We start from the raw sequence: 27,839 nt of genomic DNA on the forward strand, positions 1-27,839 counted from the left end.
CACTGCTAGGAATCCTGACAGCAAACTCTAAATGGTTTCAATGCCGCAGAATTTCAAGAAAGTGGGCCTTTCTTTAAGTGAATGGCTTTTCTGTCCTATTTGGGTAATTTATTCTTATTCGTCTTATATTAGTGGCAAGCCTTGTGTCACATGTCAGAGTTATAATAAGGCACTCACCAGAGCTTGCATTTAGGGGTAGAAAGCACTTTGGGTATTATTGTCATGGAACAAGATGGAAGAGGGAAGAGATCAAGGCCATGCTGGTAGAGAAAGCAGTATCAGTGGGTGAGAGGTGTGAGCAAGGTTCAGAGCCTTCCTCTCGAATGTCGGGGCAGTGCTTTGCTGGAATGTTCTAATCAACTTTCCAGGGTCTGAAAGCTGGTCACAGATGTGATAGTTCTGAATGCTGCTGCTTTCATTATCGGCTTCTGCTCTGACCATATCATAGCACAAAATTCTCAACGAGTTCTCTTTTGTGCCATTAAAATTGAACTTCTAATTTTATTGCTTAAAAGCTTTTACTATTTTTTTAAAAATGAGAACAATCCTCTTCCTCTTTTCTATCTCCTCGTCTGCTGAACACTGCTTTTCTCTTTTTTTTTTCTTGTAAGAATGTCTGCTTTATCACACAACTTTAGACCTTTGATTCAAGTACCCATTCAGAAAGTGTTTTCTGCATCACACCATGTGTGAAGAAGCACTGTGCTGGGCGTTGGGCCAGGGTAGTGACTGAGATATACAGCCACCTACCTGCAAGGAAGCCATGTGCTCCTGGTGAGCACAGGTACTTTTGGGCCACAAATAACAATAGCAACATCCGTAACAATACTGTGTAACATTTAATAATCTCTTACAGTTTTAATCCAGTCATATTTATATTCTGCCTCTGATAATAATGGCCAGATTATCAAAGAACCTCCACTGATGTTCAGTCCATGCTCATTTTGTGGCAAGCACTGGGGTAAGGACTTTCCATATATCATGTCAGTTAATCCCCATAAGCCCCTACTGGAAAGGTTTTATCATTTCACAGATGATGAGACTGAGGTTTAGAGAAATTAGAGGTTTATGTCAGATCACACAGCTGAGAAGTACAAATGCTGGGATCCAAATCCAGGGCTGTCTAACTCCTTCACTTGTGCTCTAAACTTGGTTGTACAGAACCACGGGTATGTTTGGAGGGATACTGACTTTCCCTTGATTTCTAACTGGAATAGAAAAAGGATAAAGGTTTATCCCACTCACGAAAATTATCCTTAATAAGCTTTTTGTCTTTATTAATTTATCATGAGTCTGTTTTCATGTGTCCTTGAACTGTTGAAAGCCCTCCCTTCCAAGATGGCGTCAGCATAATGGTAAGTTACCACTGGTCATTCAGTGTGTATATATGGAAGCTAATTTATATGCCAGAATCTGTAGACGAGACAGACATGGTCCTTGCCTTCATGTCTCTTACAGTTTAGAGGAGAAGACAGTGATTAACCAATTAATCCCAAGTGTCATGAATATTAAAAAGGGAGAAGAAGAGAGTGCTGTGGGAAGTATACCACATTGGCTTTGGAGTAGAGAGTGGTGAGGGATGACCTCCCTGTAAAACTGAGTATAATCTCAGAAGCCAAGTGTGAGTAGCCATTAGATAAGTGAAGATGCCCATGGTATTGTGTGGGCTTGCAGCCTCAGAGAGTAGGATAGAATCTACCCACTGAAGGAAGATGCCAGGTGGGGCATGGAGGGGATAGTGTGGTAGGAGATAAAGGGGGTAGGATGGGCAGGGGCAGATCATGAAAGGCCTTGTAGCTGCTGGTAAAGTTTTGGGGTTTTTGTTGTTGTTGTTGTTGTTAATCACAAAAGCAATGGTGATCTATTGCAGATCTTTAGGGAGAGGAAGGGTATGAAATACTTAAATTATTAAAAGATCACTTTGGCTGCACTTTCGCTAGAGAAGGGGTTAAACAGAGGAAAACCAGAAGCTGAGAGAGAAGTCTGAAGTCTTGCCTGAAGTTGTTGTAATTCTGCAATCCTTGGATTTGGTGAATCAGCCCTTGTTCCTGTATCTGTGCCTTTTGTAGTTTTGAAGACATCAGTTATATCACCATCTGACCCACCTCTGTCCACTCAGAAGCAAACTTTTTTGCCTTGGATGCATTACTGTTTTGGTTGATGCCTTCAGGACATTTCCATCACAGTTTCCCTGCCCACCACCACAGGCTCTGCCAAATTAAATGTGGAGAACAGTCTCCTTTAAGTCTTCATCAAACACTTTAACTGACACACCCTGAAGATTACAACTTAATTTTGCTCCTTTAAGTCGTGATGCATCTTCTCACCAAAAATAATAAGACTCTTTAAGTTTATACCTCACGTTACCTAGCATGGAATTTATCTGATTCTTTGCTTTTCTTGCTTGCTTTTACTTCTTTTGGTTTGGTTTCACCTTGATTCTAGCTCATTTATCTTGTCAGTCTTAGATGAGGAGTTCCTTAAGGCTGGGAAGAGGAGAATATAACCTTTTATGCTGTGGCAGATCCACTGAGTACGAGAACCATAAGGGGGTGCCGTAAAGATAAAGTAGTGAATATCATTACTTTTACCCCATAAGAAGTAGAGGTTGATGTTAGCGTGGTGTCTGAATTAAGAGTGCTTTCAGCAGCAAGTAACAGAAGACTTAAGTAATATTGGCTTAATTCATAAAAATAGTTATCTGCTTACAAGACCACGGGAGGTAGAAGCTTCTAGCATTAGTTTGATAGCTCAGTGATGTCATGAAGAGCCTAGTCTCTTTTATTCTCATGGTCTTTCCTCTTTTGGCTTATTGCTTCATCGTCATGGTTATCTCATAGCTACTGTAGTTCCAAACACAAAGTTTCTATGTGACAAAACAGGAAAGAAGAGGCATGGAGGTGGGGTGGTGTTCTCCTCATACAGCTCTGGCTTTTTCTCAGACATGAAATCGTTCATGGAAGCCCCAATCTATTCCCATGCATTGGTTAGGACTAGTTCACAATCCCATTACTGAAGATCAGTTAATGGCTAAAGGAAATAGCGTTGCCATGATTGGCTTAGACCAGTCATAACCTGTTATCTGAAGCTGGGCATGTTGCTGTCCTTCAACATTTTGCTTCCATTAGGAAAGAAGGAGAACAGATTTTGTCATGTTTGCATTAAGAAATGATAATTATAAAATTACTAAATTAGGGTCTAAGAGGAAGACATTGCAGGCATTTTCAGAGATAAGGAAATGGAAGCTAATGAGGTGACTAGCTCCCTAGCTCCCTGGTACAAAAGCAATTTTGAATAATTCCCTTAAGCCTCCCAGATGTCTAGAGACCCTTAGAGACCCTTAGCCTTCCTCTCATTCCACATACACACCTGTGTGCCAGATATTAGTGGTTTCCTTTCTGAGATCCATTTCCTACCCTTCCCTTCTAACATTAAAATCGGATTTCATTTGGACCATCAGTGTCCAGTTTCCCACAGTCCCTTATAGTTAGGAGACACTGTGTGATCCATTTCTGGCTGGAGAGGTGTATGTGAAAGTCACCAGATGGAACTTCCTGGATAGCTTTTAGAAATGGATGGACTCCACTGACATATTCCTTTTGTGTTTTGCCCTTTGCTGTTTCCCCCTTCTTACCTAGAGTGAGGCTACCATGCCTGGTGGTGCAGCAACATCCAGGACAATAAAAGTGAAAGCTCCACCTAAGGACGGCAGAACTAAAAGATAGAAGGAGTGTGGGACATTAAAGACACAGAAAGGTGCCATCTTGGTACCAGATGGCTTACTTTCAGACATCTTGCTACATGGGGAAAAAAAAAAAAAAACTGACAGAAAAGAAAGCTCTGTAGGTTTAAATCACTCTTGGGCTGCTGTTGACGTTGGGATTGCTTACAGATAAAGCACTTCAAACCTGGAAGCACAGCACAAGGGAGTGAAAACACACATGTTAGGGTCGTTAACTGCCAAGGAAAGTCTAAAACACTTTCTGTGACAAAAGTTAGGGAAAGAGGGGAGGTGAAAAATAGAACTGGCCTGACATGAGTATGAGATGTCCCAGTGTTCCAGCACTTCAGGCTTAGTCATTTGGTTCGTCAGTTTTATTAGGTTGCCATATGCTTTGTGGGAGCCGGAGACTTCAGCGGCCGGATGATTGGGATGAATTACAAACAAGCAGTTTACATTCTGGTCCCACTGGTGAATCTGAGCATTTACACTTCCTTCAGCCTGGTTGTTATTATTATTATTATTATTTTAAGATATTTGGATATTGTGTTTGCTTTTGTTTGGTGTTCATGGGTTTTTTTCACACTAAGGTAATTGGATCCCAAATTAATTTTACAGAAAGTTGTCTTTGCTGTCTGTACTATTGAGGACATTGAGGAAGAGATGATGTTTAACATATTTGGAGGGTGGAAATTGAACGCTTGTTTGTATATGGAGCAGAAAATACACTGGAAGTGAACATTAATGCAAAAACAAGTCTTTCACTATTAGTGTTTATAATACAACAAAAAAAATAGGTACTTCTTTGTCTTTCAGAAAGTTCAGGTTTACTAATTAGTGGATAAATAGATAAAAGATGTAATGAAGCACATGGTCAAGTCTATCATTAAATCAACTGACATTTTATCCTCAAGCCAGAACTGCATTATAACACGCCAAGAGGGGTGACATTTGCTTTCCCCCCAAATTTATTATCCTTTCTTTATGTTTGGGTCCTTTCAGGTGCTGCTTTGGGCACTTACAGTGAAGGTCGTCTGTGGAGATCAATAAAAAAAGGAGTAAAGAAATTGAATATGGAATTAGTCATGTTCTGGGGGCTGTGACTTCACTCTTATACATAGTGAATGTTCTTTAATGACCTTCTGAAAATTACTTTAAAAAAGCAGTACAAGAGATGGGTCTATCCTGAACATCAAAATCTATGCCTGTAGGAGGAGGAATTGTTATTTAAAAGAAAAGGTTGGTTATATCATTGGGTACTTGTGCTTTCAGAGACAACTTCCAGAGATAGCATCATGCGTGATTCAGGGAGTACCATGTCTCAAACCAAGAGTAGCAGATGTGCTCTGGAACACTCTGTTGAAGGAATAAAAGGCAGTGAAGACATCCATGCCAGAGTTTAAATTAAATGTATTCTTTTAAACATCCACTTAATGAAATAAAAAAACAGAAGTAGATGTTTGAACTATTTTTTATATATCCCTACAATTTTTAATGTATAAGCTGACCATCCTCCCTTTTGAAGATTTTAATCTTTTCACTGAGAAAATGGAATATTGCTTTAAATTTAAGATTGCCCTATAATTGGCATTACTAACCACTCTTTCCAACTTAGTCTCACTATATCCTTCATTGATGTTTTACATTTTAATATATAAAAAGTTTTAAACACCTAAAGAGCGTTCCAGGATGAATGATGGCGTGCCATATGCTAACTCATGGAAAGACTTTATATCGTTCATAAAGAGACATACAGTTAGATACCTACCTGATAAAGGCAGTGATTAATCTTGGGGGTTTGAGTTTAACCCTTGTAATAGCCAGGGTTCTCCAGAGAAACAGAACCAATTGGATATATGTAAATTTATTATAACAAATTGGCTCATGTAATTATGGAGGTGACAAGTCCCAAGATCAGCAGCTGGCAAGCTGAAAACTCAGGGTGGTGTCAGTGATATAGTTCCGGTCTGAGTCCAAAGGCCTAAAAACCACTAGAAGCAATGTTGTCATTCCAGTCTAAAAGTGGGCCGGCTCAAGTCCTAGGAAGAGCCAGTGTTTCAGTTTGAGTCTGAAGGCAGGAAAAGACACTTATGTCCCAGCTCAACACAGTCAAGTAGGAGAAGTTCCTTCTTAAATGGGGGAGGGTCAGCCTTTGTTCTATTGGGCCTTCAGCTTTTTGGATGAGGCCTACGTACATTGGGGAGAGCAGTCTTCTTTACTCAGCCTATCAATTTATTTATTTATTTAAAATTTTAATCCCAGTGTAGTTAACATACAGGGTTGTATTAATTTCAGGTGTACACTATAGTGATTCAACAATTCTATACATTATTCAGTGCTCACCATGGTAAGTGTACTTCTTAATCCCCTTCATTTACTTTCCCTATCCCTCTGGTAATCATCAGTTCTTTCTCTGTAGTTAAGAGTCTGTTTTCTTATTTGGTCTCTTTTTTGTTTTCTTTGTTTTGTTTCTTAAATTATACATGTAAGTGAAATCATATGGTATTTGTCTTTCTTTCACTGACTTATTTCACTTAACATGGAACCCTCTAGATCCCTCCATGTTGTTGCAAATGGCAAGATTTCATTCTTTTTTATGGTTCAGTAATCTATCTTTCTTTCTATCTATCTATCTATCTATCTCACATCTTTATCTATTCAACTGTTGATGGACACTCGGGCTACTTTCACAATTTGGCTATTGTAAATAATGATGCAATAAACATAGGGGAACACATATCTTTTTGAATTAAAGTTTCTGTAAATACACATCTAGTATTTCTGATTTTAATTTTTTGAGGAGCCTTCATACTGTTTTCCACAGTTTATTTTGTATATGGTACAAGAAAGTGGTCCAGTTTCATTCCTTTGCAATTAGCTATACAGTTTTCCCAATATCATTTGTTCAAGGACTGTCTTTTTCCCATTGTACATTCTTGCCTCATTTGTTGAAGATTAATTGACCATATAAGTGTGGACTTATTTCTGGGCTCCCTATTCTCTTTATTGATCATCTGTCTGTTTTTGTGCTAGGACCATATTCTTTTGATTAGTATAACTTTGTAGTGTATCTTGAAATCTAGGGTTGTGATCCTTCCAGTTTTGTTCTTTTTCAACATTGCTTTGGCTATGTGGGTTTTTCTCTGATTTCGTACACATTTTAGGATTATTTGTACTAGTTCTGTGAAAAGTGCTGGTGGTATTTTGATAGAGATTGCCTTAAATCTTAGATTGCTGTGGGTATGGACATGTTAGCTATTTGTTGTTAAGATCTATGAGCATGGAATATCTTTCTATTTCTTTGGGTTATCTTCAATTTCTTTCATCAGTGTTTTACAGTTTTCAGAGTACAGGTCTTCCAGCTCCTTGGTCAAGTTTATTCCTAGGTATTTTATTATTTTTGTTGTAATTGTAACCGGGATTAACTTGTCTTTCTGCTACTTCATTATTTTTTTGAGATTTTTCTTGCTTTTTGAGGTAGCCCTGAATTGCTATCAAGTTCCCTCTTAGAACAGCTTTTGCTATTCTAAGGACTTTGGATTGTTGCCTTTCATTTTCATTTGTTTCCATTTACATTTTGATTACTTCTTTGATTTCTTGGTTGACCCATTCATTGTTTAGTGGGATGCTATTTAAACTCCATGCTTTGGGTTTTTTCCAGATTCTTTTCTTGTGGTTGATTTCTAGTTTCACAGTGTTATGGTCAGACAAGAATGTGTGATATCACTTTATTCATTTTGTATTTATTGAGACTTGTTTGGTGGCTTAATATATGATCTGTTTTGGAGAATGTTCCATTTGCATTTAAGAATGTGCATTCTACTGTTTAGGATAGAATGTTCTGAATATATCTGTTAGAACCATCTGGTCCAATGTGTCATTTGAAGACACTGTTTCCTTGTTGATTTTGGATGATCTGTCCATTGATAAAAGTGGGTTGTTAAAGGACCCTACTACTATTGTATTACTGTTGATTATTTCCTTTATGTTTGTTATAATCTACTTTGTGTATTTGGGTGCTCCCATGTTGGGTACATAAATATTTACAGTTGTTATCTTTTGCTGGGTTGTTCTTTTAATGATTATATAGTGTCCTTCTTTGTTTCTTGTTATAGTCTTTGTTTAAAGTCGATTTCGTCTTATATAAATATTGCTACCCCAGCTTTCTTTTCATTCCATTTGCATGATAAATGCTTTTCCACCCTTTTAATCTCAGTCTGCATGTGACTTTAGGTCTGAAATGAATCTCTTACAAGTAGCATATAGATTGGGTATTGCATTTTTTAAAAGGTTTTATTTATTTATTTGACAGACAGAGATTACAAGTAGGCAGAGAGGCAGGCAGAGGGAGGAGATGGGGAGAAGCAGACTCCCCACTGAGCAGAGAGCCCAACGCGGGACTCGATCCCAGGACCCTGGGATCATGACCTGAGCCAAAGGCAGAGGCTTTAACCCACTGAGTCACCCAGGGACTCCTGGGTATTGCATTTTTATCCATTTCATCACTCTATGTCTTTTGATTTAAGAATTTAGTCCATTTACATTCAAGGCAATTACTGATAGGTATGTACTTATTGCCATTCTATTGCTTGTTTTATGGTATGGTTTTTTTTTTTTTTTTTTAAAGATTTTATTTATTTATTTGACAGACAGAGATTACAAATAGGCAGAGAGGCAGGCAGAGAGGGAGGAGGAAGCAGGCTCCCTGCTGAGCAGAGAGCCCGATGCGGGGCTCGATCCCAGGACCCTGGGATCATGACCTGAGCTGAAGGCAGAGGCTTTAACCCACTGAGCCACCCAGGCGCCCCTGGTTGTTTTTGTAGTTCTCTGTTCTTTTCTTCTCTTGTCCTCTTCTCTCACGGTTTGCTGGCTTTCTTTATTGATATTCTTGGATTTCTTTCTCTTTATTATTTATATATCTATTATTGTTCTTTGATTTGTGGTTACCGTTAGGTTTATATATAAAATCTTACGCATATAGCAGTCTATATTAAATTGATAGTTGTTTACGTTTGAACCCATTGTAAAAGCACTAAGTTTTTACTCCTTCCCGCTCCCCACATTTTAAGTATATGGTATCATATTTTACATCCTTTTGTTTTGTAAATCCCTTGACTGATTTTTATACATATACCTAATTTTACTGCTTTTGTGATTCTAACTTTTCTTACTCCTGCTTATGGTCTTTCCTTTCTACTCAGTGAGTCTCCTTTAACATTTCTTGTATGCCTGTTCTGCAGTTCTGGAGAACTCCTTATCTGTCCTTCTGTTCCTTATGATAGCCATGTTGGATGCAGTATTCTTGGTTGCAGGTTTTTTTCTCTCAGCGCCTTGGGTATATCATGCCAATGTATTCTGGCTTGTAAAGTTTCTGCTGAAAAAGCAGCAGGTATCTTATGGAGTTTTGCTTGTATATAACTGTTTTCTTTTCTCTTACTCCTTTTTTTTTTTTTTTTTGTTAAAGATTTTATTTATTTATGAGAGAGAGGGAGAACAAGAACACAAGCAGGGGGAGTGGCAGAGAAGCAGCCTCCCCACTGAGCTAGGAGCCCAACACAGTACTCAGGCCCAGGGCCCTGGGAATCATGAACTGAGCTGAAGGCAGATGTTTAACTGACTGAGCCACCCAGTTGCCGCATCAGCTATTATTTTTTTCAAATACATTTTTGTGCCCTTTTCTATCTCTTTTCCTTCTGGGAGTCCTATGATGCAAACACTATTACACTTGATGGTATCACTGAAATCCCTTAGTCTAGTTCCATGTTTTATTATTATTATTTTTCTCTTTCCTCTTCAGCTTGATTGCTTTTGATTACTCTGTCCTCCAGGTCGCTGATGTGTTTTGTTTGTTTGTTTCCTCTATTCTACCGTTTATTCCAACTTGTGTATTTTTCATTTCATTTATTGAGTTCTTCATCTCTGGTTCTTTTTTATGGTCTCTGTCTTTTCATTAAGGATCTCACTGAGGTCCTCCACTCTTGTCTCAAGTCCAGTGAGTATCTTCATGACCATTAGTGTAAATTTTCCCTCAGCCATATTACTTATCTCCATTTCACATAGGTCTCTTGCTGTGATTTTGTTTTATATTTTCATTTAAGACATATTCCTTTGTCTCCTCATGTTGTCTAACTATGCCTTTTTCTCTGTGTTAAGAAATTCAGCTAGGTCTCTTGCTGTTGAAAGTAGTGGCCTTATGAAGAAGAGGTCCTGTTGTGCCCTGTAGTATAATGTCCTCTCTTCACCAGAACCTGGCATTCCAGTGGTGTCTCCTATGTGTTTCACATGCACCCTGCTCTTGCGTGTGAGCCACTTTTTCCTTTAGTACAGTTTTCTGCAATGGTTCTTTGTCTGTTGTGGGCAGGGTTTGGTCACTGTTGTTAGTGGGTCAGTCTGGGGCCAACTTAGGCTTGAGTTGAATCAGACCAGGTGTTTGTAAGAGGTGGGATATCACTGAACTGGAGGTTGGTTTTCCTTGTGTGTTCCCTGAGAAGCTTTTATTGGTGGGCAGGGCCTGCATTCAGACCTGATGTCTGCCTCTAGTCCTCCACTGGAACCACAGTGGGATTGGTGTGTGTGTTATTTTCCCCTCTCCCCAGGGCATGAGTCACTTTGGAGTGATGCTGGTCACTGTCAGGGTTGCTTGTAAAATGCCAGGCTTGTGGCATGGCTTTGGATGGGCTCTGGGCAAGGGTATATTGGAGGGAGCAGGTCCACAGGAGAACACAGGGGCAGGGTGTGGGGAGCCTAAAGTCCATGCAGGTCTTCTGTAGGAAGAAAGCTGCAGCTGCCTGGAAGAAGTCTTTCCCAGACTGCAATGGATGGGTGGGTCCACAGGAGAATGTGAGGTGGAGTGTGTTTTTAGCAAGCTAGGTGGAAAGTTCATTGTGCATTCGTTCTGGCAGGTGCCATGTAACTAGGCTGGGGAAAGTGGGAGGTAAGTGTGCCCACCAGCTCTTTTGTTCTTGGAGAAGTCTCCTAAAGATCCCTACTTCTCTAGCATGGACTCTGTGATTAGTAAATGAGTCTCTTTCACATATATACTAGGTGGTTTCAAACTGCACTTCTGTGTTGTATCTCAGCATGGCTGTTTGTTTTGCTGTCTCTTAAGGCTAGAGACTGTTTCATATTGCCTTCAGCCCTTCCAAAACCATGCCCACTGCTTTTTAACTTTCCAGGTATTAAACCCCACTGATTGTAACTACTCATGAAGTTAGGCCCTTCTAGTTTTCAAAGCCGAACATTATGGGGATTTGTCTTCCTACTCTGTGTCCTGCATGCTCAGGGTGCCTGGTGCAGGGGTCTGCTCCTGTCCCTACTTCATGCCTACACCATTCCTCCCTCTCATGGACAGTTCCATGGGTCCATTTGGTTCCTGACCACATCTCTACTCTTTCTACCCTCTTAGATGTGGCCTTTCCTTTACATTTCATTGTAGAGAGTTTTTTTCTGCTAGTCTTCAGGTCATTTACTGGATTATTTACAATGATGTGTGTATTATCTAGGTGTGTCTATAGGATGAGGTCAGCCTGGATCCTCCATTCCACCATCTTCTCTGGACCTAAACCTTAACCTAAATGTTAAACTCATGCAAAATACCCTTACAAACAAACCCAGAATAATGTTTGATCAAATATCTGGGCATGCATTGATCCAGGCAAATTGATAAATAAAATTAACCCTCACAACACTAATAGAAATTTTGGTTTTATTCTTTTTTTTTAAGGATTTATATTAAGCCTTCTTTTAAGAAACAGATGTATAAACATCATAAGATTAGCTGTATCATAGAAAGGTACAGGTCTGCTTATTTGGTTCTTAAACATATATGAAGATTTTTTTGACACGCTCTGAATATGGTATCTATCTACATTCTTTGGCCATGAAGTGGGAAAATGGGATCAGGTTGACAAAATTCTATAGGGCTACCATCTTTTGATTTTTAATACAAAGACATTATGCTGTAAAGATGAGTCGTCTTGAGTAGAATGGAATTATATCTTGTGTACATTGAACTTCCATTTTAGCCATACAGAACTGGCAAAATACAGCAAGACTAAGAAGTACCAATTCAAAGAATATAGTCCATGTTGCTAGAGATTCCTCTCAATAAATATATGCTTCTTAGTAAATGTGAGATGGCAACTAGGAGTCAGTATTATTCTCCTGAGTCTCCTAGTATAATCATCTTTGTGCTAAGTGTGACTCCGATACTGGCGTATTCTGTTAAAAAAAAAATGGTGTGTGTGTGTGTATATATATATATAAAATATGTACACATACATAGCCAATAAACTCATTGATATTGACAATTCTGTTACACATTAAAAATTATGTATGGCATATACACACACACATATATATCCAATAAACTCATGCCAACTACTTCATCTCATCTTCAGCAAAAGAAACAGCTATCTCTTCTTGTGCTAGGGAAAAGCCTTGGTTGGACCTCTGGAGGGGCTCTGCCTTATTTTATTTTGTGGAGAATTGAAGATATTTCCAAGAGGCTCTCTAACCTCCAACTTAAAAAAAATTCCCCAATTTAATATGTCATTGGGCTATTTTTTGGTGGTGTAGTTGTGATTGAGACTTTTTTTTTTAAAGATTTTATTTATTTACTTGACAGACAGAGATCACAATTAGGCAGAGAGGCAGGTAGAGAGAAAAGAGGAAGCAGGCTTCCCGCCGAGCAGAGAGCCTGATTCAGGGCTCCATCCCAGGACCCTGGAATCATGACCTGAGCTGAAGGCAGAGACTTTAACCCATTGAGCCACCCAGGTGCCCCATGATTGAGACTTTCTTAAGAGAAAATGTTAACTGACAATGTTTTCAAGAGCATTATGATTTTAGTTTAGCTCCTTTTAATGCCTGTATCTCTTCCGTCCCTGCTGGAGATTATCTGAAGTGTGAATGTGGGCTTTCCATTATATACATATGTGTATGAGGCTGGAAGGTACATGGAAAAGTGCTTCTTTAGGACTATCCTTGTGAGTAAGAAAAGCATCAGCCACTTTATCCTTGGTATATAGGAATACTCACTAAGCCATGTCCCCTAAATTGGAGTTTATTTAAAAAAAAAAAAAGACAAATAAAGTAAATGCAACCATATACTGTTCAAAGAAAGAGTAGGTTATATAGATTCTTACTAGTGAAAAGAAACTTATAAGTATGAGAGACATCTTATTTCTGATTTAGAAAGCCTAAAGTATACCAGTGCAGGAAAAGAGCTTTTTAAAGACTTTATTAGACTTAGATGGGTGTAGGAAGTAGCAGGACCAGGTGTGAGAAGAAAGGGTAATGATAACTATGATTTACTGAGCACCTACTTCATGACAGGCACCCAACTCTGGATAAATAAGAACAAGACAGACAAGAACCATGTTCTCCTGGACCTCCCTTTTAATGAAAATGTTTAGAAAGGAGATAGGGATGGTCAGCAAGCCAATAAATGAAAGTAATGGAATGGGATGAGACCTATTAACAAAATAATAGATTAATGTAATAGGGTGACTTGGTGGTTGTGAAAATGCTATTTAAGATTGGATGATCAGGAAAGGCCTCTCTGAAGAGATAGCATTAGAACTGAGATGTGCATAAAGTTCCATGATTTCAAGTTGCAGAACCTTCCAGAGATAGGGAAGAGCAAATACAGAGTCCCTAACATGGAAATGGTAACCAAGTTGGGCCAGTACCCAAGACCGTCAAATGTAGAACACTGATAAAGGTAGGCTGATCTGGAAGGGTCATAGCAGATTTTCTCCCACTTCTTAATAGCTCCCTCCAAAAAACAGCTTGCTGAAGAATTCTGAGTGAGGTCACTCTGAGGAAGCAGGACAGAATGAAAGTGTGGGAGCAGGAGCTGGAGCTCTGGACATCACTTTGGCTCACAGATGCTATTGCCTAAAGATGGAAAGAAGGCAGGAGAGAGAGAAGAAAATGCTTAGGCTTTCCTGAGGAATCACTTTTCCCAATTTAGAGGGGAGGAAGTGGAGATGAGGGAAGGAGGCTTTGTTGTATAGTGACCCTGCCCTTTAGTAAGAACCACTGTGCTTGAGTATGGTGCATCTGATTAGGAATTGCTCCTTTGAGGGATGTAGGGGCACAGGAAGAGAGAGAGAGTGGCAGGCCTGGTATCCTCCTCCCCACAGGTATTTTCCTATCTAGGTTAGGTATGAGGAAGTCAAGCACATAAAGGATCAGTTAACTTGCCCAACAAGCAAGTGGCAGAAATAGCATTTAAAAGACAGTCTGTTTGGTACAAAAGCAGATCATACTGCTCTTTTTACAGATCAGGATCAATGAATGAATTTTTTTATTTCTTTCCCTAGAAGATTTTATTCATCTCCCAGAGTTAAAAAAAACAAAAAAAAAACAAAACTCACTTACTCTTGTGGATTGGCCCAATTAATTTCATCATTGAGTTTAGATATTTAGCTGATTTTTAAAAATCATAATAGTTCATATATATATTTTTATATATTATATATAATGTATTATATATTTTATATATATACATATATATATGTATGTATAAATAAATTTAGGTAGAAGTCCAATAGGAATTCCAATTGTACTCTCTTTGAGTTGAGAGGTGGGAGGTGTCCCATTGTTCAGTTTCCATAGAGGGAATTGACAGCAGTCATAAATGGTAAGGTCTTCCTATCTGTGGTGGTATGGAGAAGAGCCAAAAGCCAAATATTATTCCCCATCAAACATTTTCTCTTTTTCTCTTTCTCCTTTCCTTCTCCTCTTCTGTCCCTCTGCTTCCCAGCCTCTTGCCCAAGGTCTACTTTTTGTTCTTCCCTTACATAAAAGGTTGTGTGCAGTCATCTCTAGTTATAATTACATGGTTTTCCCCTTCAGGAGCCAGTTTTGCAACTGATGATAAAAATATTCGGTCTCCATGGGTAACTGTAGTAAATATATTTTAAAAGAGATGTACTTTCTGAGAAGAGAGGCTCTTAATGATATGTCCAAATTTATGACTGGTTATCTATTCCTTTGGTTCCAAATACTGACCCTCTGTGTGTCCTCAATTTCAATTTAAAAAATATTTATTGACTTCCCAAGTCTGAAAACACTGAACCAAGTGATATTTGGGACTGGGGGGTCTACTAAATAATGTATTAATGTCTGCTCTAAGGTCAGCTTTGTGAACTTCTTTGAAGACAAATGCATTCTATGCAACATTTTAACTGATAAGAATAAAAATGATGGCTACTGTGTTGGACTGCTCACCACATAGCAGACTTTGTGTGTGTATTTTACAAAGATTACCTCATTTCAGCCTCACAATAATTTAATTTGGTGAATATTTTCATTCTCATTTTTCAGTCAAGGCAATTGAAACTCAGAAAGGTGCAATAACTCTTAAAGTTAGATCCAAATTAGGTGGAGGCTGGATTTGAACCCCTATCCGTCTAAATCCAAAGCCTGGGTGTCTGATATCCTAAGGACGCCCTATTAGATTTCTAGGGGGTTGAAGAGTAGCTGTCTTTGGAGAGTCTGGCCTGCGTAGAGAGAAGGCGCCATAACGCTGGTCATCACCATGCCATGTGATGTTAGAGTAGAGGCCTGGTACTAGAGCCTTGGAATTTCAGAGTCCAAAGATTTCCTCTTAGTTAACCTTGCTAAAAATTCCCTTAGAAAAGGCAGTTGGATAGGAAAGTTCTCAAGAGTTGCTAAATTTGAAGATGTAAACCCCTGTAAATGTACAGTAACTCCCTAGGGCCCAGGAAAGTATGAAAATGAGAGGGAGACATAAAAGAGATTCAACTTAAGGGAAACAAAAGAAAGCAAAAATATCTTATGAAAAATAATCGGAAGCAGATTTCAATCAGGAAGCGGAATTGTAAATAGACACATGCCAAAGGGGAGCCGAAGACAATGATATCTGGATTAGATCATTTAGGAGCTACTCAGAGGCTGCAGCCATAGGCACTCTATAAATTTATGATGATGGTGATGATGGTGTGCAGCAGTAAGTAGGAAGAGCAAACTAGGGAAAAGAGGAAAAGAAAGTGGCTGAGTTGCATTGCACCATAAATCCAGGAGAAAAATATTCTCTCTTCAGATGTCAAGGGTAAAATTGTGCCTCGAGTTCTCTATTTCATTTGGTATACCTTATTCCCATAAAGGAGCGCCTGGAGGGAGTTCATATGAGGACCAAAATTGAGTATATCACAAAAATGTCCACTGATAGGAAAATCCATTTGACTTTCCCTCTTGCTGTGGTTTTACTCGAGGCAGAAATTTGAAGGAAGAAGAAAGGGAAGGGGGGAAAAGGACAAGGAAGGAAAAAGAATTACAGTTTCTAGATGTTTGTGTCATCCCATTGCTAGTAAGTGCTGGTGAAAGGGACCTAAGGATCGATATGTTATGTAAGGTAAGAAAAAATGAATTTCATGAGTTCATGTGCTTTCCTGGTAGAGTTGATAGGAATGCATTTTTGAAAAAGAAACAGGTCCTCCTAGTTTGTTCATCTTATGGTTTGAGCCTGATGTACCATGTCGTGGCTTTGGAAAGAGCAGGCCCAGTTAGGGAGTCAGTCTGCTGAGATGTGACCCAAGCATAAAGTGGGTAATGGATTCACCTTATGCCCACTCAGAACGCAACCCCTGGGTGAGTTCACCTCTATTCTAAGCTTCAAGTATGCAAATGATGTCTGTTAATCCTGTCATCCCAGCCCAACCGGAAATGCTGGTTTGAAAAGAACAGAAGATACTGTCTATGATACTGCCATGATACTCTCTACAAGACTTAAAAGAGCAGTGTGTTTATGGGTCGGGTGAAACAAGGCTTAGAATAAAACCTAGCTTATCTATTGAGCATCTTTCTGTGTCAGTCACTGTATCTGGTGTTTATATATATATACATATATGTATATATATATAAAACCTTATTTAATCTTAATTATGACACACATACCTATTAATATATTAAGGTTATAAAATTTTCATGTTAAAACAACAGAATAGACCCTGTTGGAGGGTTTATAAGTTTGTATTTCACCACCTGTCCTTGGTGGATATTTGGTAGTCTCTTAAAGACAAGGTTGTTTGAATTCCCAGATATGTGTAGGTTGACTTTTTTGTGCTTCCTTTCTGTAGCCTAGCTCACTTGTTTGTTTCCAGATAGTTACCATCAGGCTTGAATAAACAAAGCAACATAACTCACACCCTACAGGTGTGTAAATGATCTTCAATGTTAAGTTTGACTATATGCAACATTTGCCTTAGGCGCTAGCTTTAGAGCTCAAATCCCCTCTGTTAAGAAGATATGATCTACTATAGTGCTATATAGGTTACTTAGATCTTTGAGAATACCTTGGTGTTTCTATTTACTATTTATGTATATACATTTCTGAAGCCTCCCTTTTCTCTCATTTTTTCATGTATACCCTTGCTATGTGGTACAATTTATTGGTGACAGGTTTAATTTACAAATACATAACATATTGGTCTGAAGGATGACAAACTTTTAATTTAGTTCAAATTGTTCTTTTATTTTATGTACTTGTTTGAGAATAATAATTACTATGGGGCACCTGAGTGGCTCAGTCAGTTGAGTGTCTGGCTCTTGGTTTTGGCTTAGATCATGACCTCAGGGTTGTGGTATCAAGCCCTGCGATGGCTTCATGCTGAACGTGGAGTCTGCTTGGGATTCTCTCTCTCCCTCTTCCTCTGCCTCCCACTCTGCTCCTTCCCCCCATTCACACATGCTCTGAATCTCTTTCTCAAAAAAACCCAAATAAATAAATAAATAAATAAATTTAAAAGGAATAATAATTACTATGTTATGCTATATTGATTTTTTAAAATTTTTATTTATTTTTTAAATTTCTTTTCAGTATACCAGAATTCATTGTTTATGCACCACACGCAGTACTCCATGCAATCCGTGCCCTCCATAATACCCACCACCAGGCTCACCCAACCTCCCACCCCCTACCCCTCCAAAACTGTCAAATTGTTTTTCAGAGTCCATAGTCTCTCATGGTTCATAGAGTCCATAGTCTCCATGTCCTCCGTGTTATTTCTTATGCTCCACAAATAAGTGAAACCATATGATAATTGACTCTCTCTGCTTGACTTATTTCACTCAGCGTAATCTCTTCCAGTCCCATCCATGTTGATATAAAAGTTGGCTATTCATTCTTTCTGATGGAGGCATAATACTCCATAGTGTATATGGACCAAATCTTCCATATCCATTCATCCGTTGAAGGGCATCTTGGTTCTTTCCACAGTTTGGTGACTGTGGCTATTGCTGCTATGAACATTGGGGTACAGATAGCCCTTCTTTTCACTACACCCGTATTTTTGGGATAAATACCCAGTAGAGCAATTGTGGGGTCATAAGGAAGCTCTATTTTTAATTTCTTCAGTAATCTCCACGCTGTTTTCCAAAGTGGCTGCACCAACTTGCATTCCCACCAACAGTGTAAGAGGGTTCCCCTTTCTCCACATCCTCTCCAACACATGTTGTTTACTGTCTTGTTAATCTTGGCCATTCTAACTGGTGTAAGGTGGTATTTCAATGTGGTTTTGATCTGAATCTCCCTGATGGCTAGTGATAATGAACATTTTTTCATGTGTCTGTTAGCCATTTGTATGTCTTCATTGGAGTAGTGTCTGTTCATGTCTTCTGCCCATTTTTTTGACATGATTATTTGTTTTGTGTGTGTTGAGTTTAAGGAGTTCTTTATAGATCCTGGATATCAGCCTTTTGTCCTATTGTCATTTGTGAATATCTTCTTCCATTCCATGGGTTGCCTCTTTGTTTTGTTGACTGTTTCCTTTGCTGTGCAGAAGCTTTTGATCTTGATGCACTGTATTGATTTTAAATAATATAATTCAACTAAAAAAATGAAGCATGGGGGCGCCTGGGTGGCTCAAGGCGTTAAAGCCTCTGCCTTCGGCTCAGGTCATGGTCTTGGGATGGAGCCCCACATTGGGTTCTCTGCTCAGCAGGGAGCCTGTTTCCTCCTCTCTCTCTGCCTGCTTCTCTACTTGTGATCTCCATCTGTCAAATAAATAAATAAAATCTTTAAAAAAAAATGGAGCATGAAGAGCCCCCATATTCCAGTGGAGGTTATGTCCATATTCTGCTGGGTGATCTGTATAGCAAAGCATTAAAGCCACTAAGTGCTTATCATTTGCATAAACACCTTATGAAAGATGATTATCATTTAAGTTACAAAGTTGTTCCTTAATTTTCTTCTGACATGTTTGTTTTAGATGCATTGCCTGTAGTTCAAAACTGTATTACTGAGTAGCAACTGTTGCCTCCCACTGGGTCTTTTTTTGTATTTGATACTAACAGATACTTTTATTTTCAGTGTGTTGTCATATAAATTTATTAATTACTCAAGTAGTTTGAAAAGTTGTCCCAGACTTTGACCTGTGAATTAACTAATGGAAATTGTAATAGAAATGGAAATTCATTTAAAGCTGACTGAGGGCTCTTGAAAATGTCTGGGATGATCTAGTTTGTTTCTGGTCTGTGTTTATGACATTAAAAGGAAACCAAAGTTGAGATGTAAATGAATAAACATCAGCACTGAAAGGTATTTGTATAACCTACATAAGTGCTAGGGCCATATCTGGTTCAGTCTTATAATAAGAGAGCAAATGAACTTATTGAAAAGTAACTTTTTTTTACATTAAAACAAAACAAACTTTATATTGATTATCAGAAACAAAAAAGTAACATTAAACAGAATAATGATTCTTGGCCTAGGCTCTTTTTTTTAACAGCTTACTTTTTGTTGTTGTTGTTGTTGTTTTTGGGAAAAATAATTTATAATTTTACTTAGGTCTTTTAAAAAATTTTGAGCATTCTTTTATTCATTACACATGACAACTATTCTTTTTTTTTTTTTTAAAGATTTTATTTATTTATTTGAGAGAGAGACAGTGAGAGAGAGCATGAGAGGCGAGAAGGTCAGAGGGAGAAGCAGACTCCCCATGGAGCTGGGAGCCGGATGCGGGACCCGATCCCCAGACTCTGGGACCATGACCTGAGCCGAAGGCAGTTGCTGAACCAACTGAACCACCCAGGCGCCCCTATTCTTTTTTTTTTTTTTTCCTCCATATAATCAGTTCCTGGTTTCATTGATCTCTTCTATTGCTTTTTGTTTCTATTTCATTTATTTCTACTCTAATCTTTATTACTTCCTTTCTTCTGCTGGTTTTAGGCTTCTTCTTTTTCTTTTTTTTTTTCTTTTTCTAGCTCCTTTAGGTGTAAGGTTATGTTGTTGATTTGAGATTTTTCTTGTGTCTTAAGGTAGGGCCGTATTGCTAAAAACTTGTCTGCCGTGTTTGTTGTAACCTAAGATTTGGGACCATTATGTTTTCATTTACAGTTGTTTCCATGTATTTTTTAAAAATTTCTCCTTTGATTTCCTGGTTGACCCATTCATTGTTTAGTAGCATGTTGTTTAATTCCCATGTATTTGTGGTCTTTCCAAATTTTTTCTTGTAAGTGACTTCAAGTTTCATAGTGTTGTGATCAGAAAATATGCATGATATGATCTCAATCTTTTTGTGCTTGTTGAGGATTTGCGACTTAGAATGTGATCTATTCTGGAGAATGTCCCATTTGCACTTGAAAAGAATGTGTAGTCTGATGCTTTAGGATAGAACGTTCTGCATATACCTGTTAAGTCCATCTGGTCCAGTATGTTATTCAAAGCCATTGTTTCCTTGTTGATTTTCTGCTGAGATAACCTGTCCACTGATGTAAGTGGGATGATAAAGTCCCCTAGGATTATTATATTATTATCACTTAGTTCCTTTATGTTTGTTATTGTTTTATATATTTGGGTGCACCCATGTTGGGGGCATGAATTTGTACAATTGTTAGATCTTCTTGTTGGGCAATCCCCATTATTATGATATCGTACCCTTCTTCACCTCTTGTTACAGTCTTTGGTTTAAAATCTAGTTTGTCTGGTGTAAGTGTGGCTTCTCTGGCTTTCTTTTTTGTCATTCATTGCATTATAAATGTTTCTCCATCCCCCACTTTCAATCTTCAGGTGTCTTTGGGTCTAAAATGAGTCTCTTGTAGACAACATATAGATGGATCTTGTTTTTTTATCCATTCTGATACCCTGTGTCTTTTGATTGGGGCATTTAGTCCATTTACATTCAGAGTAATTATTGATAGATGTGTATTTAATGCCATTTTATTACTCGTTTTGTTGTTGCTTCAGATCATCTCTGTTCCTTTCTTTGTCATATTTGATCTTTCCTTTCTACTCAAAAAGTCTCCTTTAATAAGTCTTGCAGGACTGGTTTAGTGGTCACAAACCCCTTTAGCTTTTGTTTGTCTGGGAAACTATCTCTCCTTCTATTCTGAATGGCAGCCTTGCTGGATAGAGTATTCTTGGCTGCAGATTTTTCCCATTCAGCATGTTGAATATATTATGCCACTTACTTCTGGTTTGCCAAGTTTCTATTGAGAGATCTGCAGCTAGCCTTATGGGTCTTCCCTTATAATTTAGGGACTTCTTTTGTCTTACAGCTTTTAGCTTTTTTTCTTTATTGCTATATTTTGCAAATTAAATTATGATCTGTCTTGGCGTTGGCCTGCTTTTGTTGATTTTGATGGGAGTTCCCTGTGTCTCCTGCATCTGGATGTCCAGATTAAGGAGGTTTTCAGTTATTATTTCCTCAAGTAAATGTTCTCTCTCTTTTTCTTCTGGGACTCCTAAATACTAATGTAATTATGTTTGATGAAGTCACTGAGTTCCCTATACATGTCAACTATTCTTAAAATACCCTTCCATTCTTTTTCTCTTTCTAGTGATCTTTCACTTTGCCCTGCTCAGGAGTCAAGTATTCTCTTTCACCCCTTCACTTTCCTTGTTATACTTTTTATATGAAGGGTATGGACTTGGGCTTTTTCCCCTCTTGTTTTTATCCCAATCTTCCAGTTCTGTTTTTGTTATCTGTCACATAATTCTGCATCACAAATATTAATAGTTCTTTTAGAAAGGGGGTGAAGGGAAAGGTCAAGCACAATAAATTTCTTTTCTGGGGGAATGGAAGGTTTGGAACACTAATATTTTAACCAAATTTGTCATTAGTGCACTTAAAAAATTGATTAAATCCATTGCTTATTAAATTCATTGTTAATACCAAGCTGAGAACAAAGCATTATTAATTCCTTTGAAAATAAACTCTGTGTTCAGTGAATTTAATAAATAGGAGAAGTAGAAGCCAAAAAGGATGGAATTCATTAATTTGGGACAAAGGTAGAGTAGAATATTAGAGAAAATCCGCAGATCACAAAATTATAATATAGTTACTGAACAAATATGCACCCTCAGGGAAAAATGATCAAGGGGGTCACAGAGGACATTGAATAATAAAGCAACTATGTAGCACTAATGAAGACCAAGCTGAATTCAGAAATAAATTAAGAGAAATGGCAAGACTTTCTTTCCTTCATATTCATTCTAGGAAGATATTTTCTCGCTCTTGTACTCATTTTGTAGGATTTAGGAAAATTTCAGCTAAATTTGGATGATAGTCACAGGTATGATTAATAATTTTTGGAAAGAAAAAACAAGTGTGATTCTTACAGGAGAGGATGGCACCTGTCTTCACTTGTGGCTTGAAGAACTGATTGATATAATAGTGAGGCATATTTGGTTAGTCTCTGGGAAAAAAATTATCACATGACATTAGATATCAGAAAACATTAAAATTTTTTTTAAAAGATTATTTATTTATTTATTTATTTGGGAGGGAGAAAGAGAGGGGGAGAGAGAATCAGAGCAGGGGGAGGGGCAGGCAGAGAGAGAGGGAGAAGCAGACTCTCCACTGGGAAGGGAGCCTGACTTGGGACTTGATCCCAGAACTCTGAGATCATGACCTGAGCTGAAGGCAGATGCTTACTTAGCTGACTGAGCCAGCCAGGGCCTCCCCCATCACCTTTTTAAAAAAATAGACAGTGTGTTGAATCATGTTCTGGGGAAGGATTAGGAGATAAGTTTTATTTGGGGGCTCTTAACAACTGTGGAGGCAGGAATAAGAATGCTCTGGACTAATCCGTGCAGGGTTTTTCCTGCTGCAGAGTCAATGATTTTGTGAATTGTCTTAAAAAATCTATTCCCCAAGATTGCACAAAACACCTTCATTCCTCTTTGTGCATACATAAGATTTATTTCTTGTTTCTGGAACTTACTACTTAATGCTTCTGCTAAGTTCATGAATATTTTAAATCAATTACTTAATCAATAGAGAAATTTTTCTCCTATTATATTTGGCTAATTTAACATTTGGCCAAATCAGAATGGTTGAATAAGATTCTACCAAATGTTATATCTTTGTAGTCTTTTAAAAGATATTTGCTAGGATCCATGTATTCCTAAAGAGAGTTGAGTTTTTTTCAACAAAATCATCTAGATCACAACTGCTCTTGTTTTATTTTGAAATAAGCAGTACATCTTTTAAATGTGTATAGAAGTTTTATTTATTTTACCATTATCTCCCTCTCAGTAGCTAGAGAGGTATACATACATACTTGTGTTAACCCCAGTGTGTTCGGATTGATGTAGACTAGAACTTAACCTTATGTCCTGAAACTATGCCATAGTGGTGTACTCTAAACTAGAACCCTCATATTGTTACCTTCTTGGGTGAGAAGAGAAGGATGAATACTGTGTCCTTCTTTCTTGCTTATCATGGCATGGTTGTGTTTTTCTTTAACACAGAGGAAAGGAAATTCATTATTAGTTTCTCTTCATTTCATTTCAGATAAATGTGGGATTTTTACTAAGCTTACAAGAAATTGTACATAGACTATGTGGGGAAGTAGCCTGTGCTATCAGTAGATAAGGTTTCTAGTTATCCTAATTTATCAATTTTGTAGGTATTACTATGTTGGCCTTTTGAATTTCAGCTTGGAGAGTAAATGCTCAAAAGTTTCAATATCCAATAGGACAAGAACTGGTAGACTAAAGGGACTTTCTTCTGGTTGCTTTGGAGGGCAAACTATTTCTAAGACTTGCAAAACTGTTTTGGTTAGGAACACAGAAATGATAATTTTGTCTCTCAGTGGCATTTATAAGGAATGATTTATAGTGGTAGAAGTCTCTCTTTGGATTATGTTTGTTTGTTTTTTTAAAGATTATTTATTTTTTTATTTGACAGACAGAGATCACAAGTAGGCAGAGAGACAGGCAGAGACAGAGAGAGGAGGAAGCAGGCTCCCTGCTGAGCAGAGACACCCCCACCCCCGGGGCTCAATCCCAGGACCCTGGGATCATGACCCGAGCCAAAGGCAGAGGCTTTAAACCCCTGAGCCGCCCAGGTGCCCCTGGATTATGTTTTATTAACCTTCTTCTATTGAATAGATTTGTACTTTGATGTTATTTTGACATAATAAGATGGTTGTTTCATTTTCCATCAATGAGGCAAAAGACCCACCTTATAAGCATTTCTACCCTGTGGCACCACCTGAATACCTCTGAGTAATGGCTTACGTTTATCCCCTGAGTCAGAGATAATTCTCTCTGCAGTTTTCAGCTAGAGTTTTCCAATCTTAGCTTGCTATCACATTGCCTGGAGAACTTTCTTGACTCCATTCCTACTCATGTTTTAAACCATATTCCCTTCCTCCCTCACTTTCTGGGGACAAACCTGATGCAGCCTAGCTTTGGAATGCCTGACTACAGGACAGTCGAATGCAAATCTCTGGTGCTTCTAAGATAGTATTCTGCTCCATAGATCTTTTCTAGTCTGGAGGTCAAAGTGGTGGGGAACCTTAAGTTCCTAGTAGTGCCCTGACAATTTAAAGAGGTACATCAGTGGAGAAGCATATCTTCCCAGGGGAGTGGATAGAGGGTTATAAGGATGCTCCTCAGCTCTTAAATTACTAACCACCTGGAAAACCTTTCAGATGACTTAAGCCCATGCCTTCTCTTTTAGATATTGTGCCCATGTTAATTTGAGTTTTCATTCTTTCAGGTTGCGTGGACGCTCATTTTTCTTAAACGCCTGTCTCGTCTGCCTAGCAAGGTAAGAAAAAGATACATAAAAACTCATTTAATTTATCTAGATTCTTTAATAGGTTTAATCAACTTTCTCATTTGCCATTTGAATATGAAAGGCTTTTTGAATATCAAAAATTTCATGTACCTTGAAAAGAAGTTTATGGGTGCCTTTGGCTGCCTGGTTGATAAAATGACTTTGGTGAGGGAGAATGTTAGCAATATATGAATGAAAGATCCTGATTTGGGTGTTATTTGGGCTAAGGTAGAAGAGAAGTCAAACTCTGAATTATTTTTTTCTCTGGTGGGAGATCAATACTGTCTAGACATGGTCTCATTATGACTTTGCATTGACTAAGGCAGACTCGGTCAACAGTGGAGCCTACATTCCTGTAATCCAGGCTGCTGGTTGGGTATTTGTGTTGCCTGTGACTACAGAGAACCTCTGGTTCACTGGTGTCCAATCTGTGTATCCCAGCATCATCCCTCTCAACTGTAGGGTTAGCCTAGATGGCAGCATATGCCAACTCCTGACCTTTTTTTTTTTTTTAAAGAATCTGAATCCTAGAAGTCCTGGGAGCTGCTCTCTAGGATTTCCTGGCATGCTTGGTGATAGTTGCATAGGGCATGAGAGGAACTTCAGAGCATTTGAATCCTCTGTGGTCTCTGAAACATAAAACCAGAGACAGTCATACAAGTCACATGTAGAGGCCCCAGGCCACATCTAAAAGCCCAGCTATATTCCCTGTCATACAACTGCCTCCTCATTAATTTCTATAATTAATATCATCATAGATGGAAACGTCACCAGTTTTATATTCAGATTAATTCTTGTTTATAAGAAATTTTCATCTATTTCAGTATATTTTTAAATTGAGGAGGTTTATGATTCTTCACCTAGCATCAAAACTTAAAAATCTGGTCTTCTCCCTCTTAGATATTCAGACTTCTGGCTGTGCTGCTCTGCACAGAATCTTAAGTCCTTCGTTTGTGGTTATTTGTTGGCATTTTGCAAGAGAGTGAAGCAATGTCTGAGCCACTAGAGGCCAGAGGTGGCCCAGCCTGACTGGGTTTCCAACAGAGGAATAAATGTGATTTGTCTAGCATCTTTACTTTTAAACTTTGGGAAAGATGACCGTAGACAGTGAGAAATAATGCTGATTATATAAAGGATTGCTCATGATAAAAGATCTCTTTCTGGAAATTTAAGTGTTCTGGTAGATTAGCATTATTGATCATTCTCTTTCCACATAGTCTACAGATGATCTTAGAATCCTGAAACTATTATTCTTTCTTGTCTAGTGTTAATTACCAGAACAAGGAATAATCTAATTAAAAGACAACAAGGATGTGTTCTAATTGTTCTAATAAATTATGCTAATACTCAATGCATTTAGTTACTTTTCAATAGGAATTTATTTAATGGGTTGACAGATTGTCCTTTATTGCCACAATCTTAACTTCCATTTCTTCTAAACAAGACAACTTACAGTAGGATAGTTAACTGTCCAAATATCCGTTGGGTCATTAAGAGAATCTAAGGTTCCATGTAGTATGTATGGATGAAGAAATGGATCTGGGGTTTTCTAGATAAAAGAATGACCCAAGACAGAAGAAGGTAAAATAATGACCAGTAGAGTCTATAGTAAAAATCAGTAACTGACTGTTGCACTGAGGACAATGGGCTTTTCATTTATTTTTTAATTATCAAGTGCAGTGCTGATAGCATGATACTAACTCATGTAATTGCGTTTGCTTAGTTTTAGCATTTTATACAAATCTGTTAGACGCCATATTGTTTATTACATATATGAGATGGTGCCTGCATTAAAGTAATGTCATCATGAGGCGAAAATTCAGGAAATCACTTCTGATAGCCCTTATGTTTTCTACAGAAGACGCCAGTCTCCCTGCTGATTTGAACAGAATTCAGATATAATTTGTTGTATGACTGTATGAGGGAAGTCTCAATGCAATGTGGAAAAAAGATGCCAAGAAGGACCTGAGGAGGAATAAAAATCTGTGTGTAGAATGGTGGGAAGCATACGGATCAGTTCTAAATAAATAGAGCCACTCGACATATCTGAGAAAAGCTGATTCCCAGGTTGATTGCTGTTGTTCTCCCTTGACATAATAATCTTTGAAATTTAAGTAACAAGCCTCCAGGTAGAAAGGGATTCAATACTTATCAAGACTAGGAAGTGTTTTTGGAAGGGACGTTTTCCCACAAGATAGCAATTTTGTGGGAATAATTTTCCACTTTTAGAAAATTAATCCATTCAAATTGTCAAGTTCATCAAAGAGTATGGGGCTGGCAAGAGTACAGATTCTAGTTTATACTCATAAAGTTAACTTACTTAAGAACAGCAGCCATAGAGAAAAAACAAAACAACATGCACACCATAAAATAAATGAGAATTAAAAGAAAATTATCTTCAGTGGCAAAAGAATGCAAGCAAATTTCTTCCCATTCTGAAGTACATCAACTGAACATGTTGATTTTTTTGGCTGCTTGTTCCCTGTCTTAATATTCTAGTTCATGTCTTCATTTTCAAGGGGAAACTTTCATATGTTCTTTTTCTGTTCTAAAAAGGTGACATTTCTTTCAAGTCCATCAGGCTTGAAGATTTCTTTCCTTTCAAGGAGGCTGAGTGCTATAGAGCTCCTAACCCAACTGAAGACCCCTCAGCACCACGTCGAAATTAGATCAAGTGCCCGGGTGGGTCTGACCTTCCTTGTTTCTAAGGCATTGACAATGTCTGCCTTTGGGAAGCAGCATGGATAGGACACTCATTTCTTTTCTCTTCTTTTTTTTTTTTTCTTTTTAAGCTTTGACAATTTTTTTTTAACTGTGGAAAAATAAAAATAACAAAGTTTTCCATTTTAAGCATTTTAAACATATAATTCAGTAGCATTAAATACAACTTTTAAAAATGATTTGGAATGAAAAGGAAATAAACCTGTGCTCAAATAAGCACTTACATTGTGCAGAGAGATTTTTACATTTTTATTCTGCTTTTTATTTGTTTCCACCCATTCTGAAATTAATTTTTACCACAAGTGTGATACTAGCTCTAACCAATGATACCCGTCTATGTGAAGCCAGAACCAGAATTC

The 27,839-nt window shown here is 38.0% G+C and overlaps 1 protein-coding gene across 4 annotated transcripts in view; it reads left to right on the forward strand.

The window, feature by feature from the left end:
* FHIT (fragile histidine triad diadenosine triphosphatase) overlaps positions 1-27,839 on the forward strand; it is a 1,399,398-nt gene that overhangs the window by 302,833 nt on the left and 1,068,726 nt on the right. For all 4 annotated transcript variants that reach the window (XM_044253281.1, XM_044253278.1, XM_044253280.1 and 1 more), the window contains one exon: positions 24,700-24,750. The gene's annotated coding sequence lies outside the window, so the exon portion shown is untranslated. The remainder of the gene's footprint in view (positions 1-24,699; positions 24,751-27,839) is intronic.

Source organism: Neovison vison, chromosome 6 (assembly GCF_020171115.1).
Source record: "Neovison vison isolate M4711 chromosome 6, ASM_NN_V1, whole genome shotgun sequence".
Taxonomy (NCBI): Eukaryota; Metazoa; Chordata; class Mammalia; order Carnivora; family Mustelidae; genus Neogale; species Neogale vison.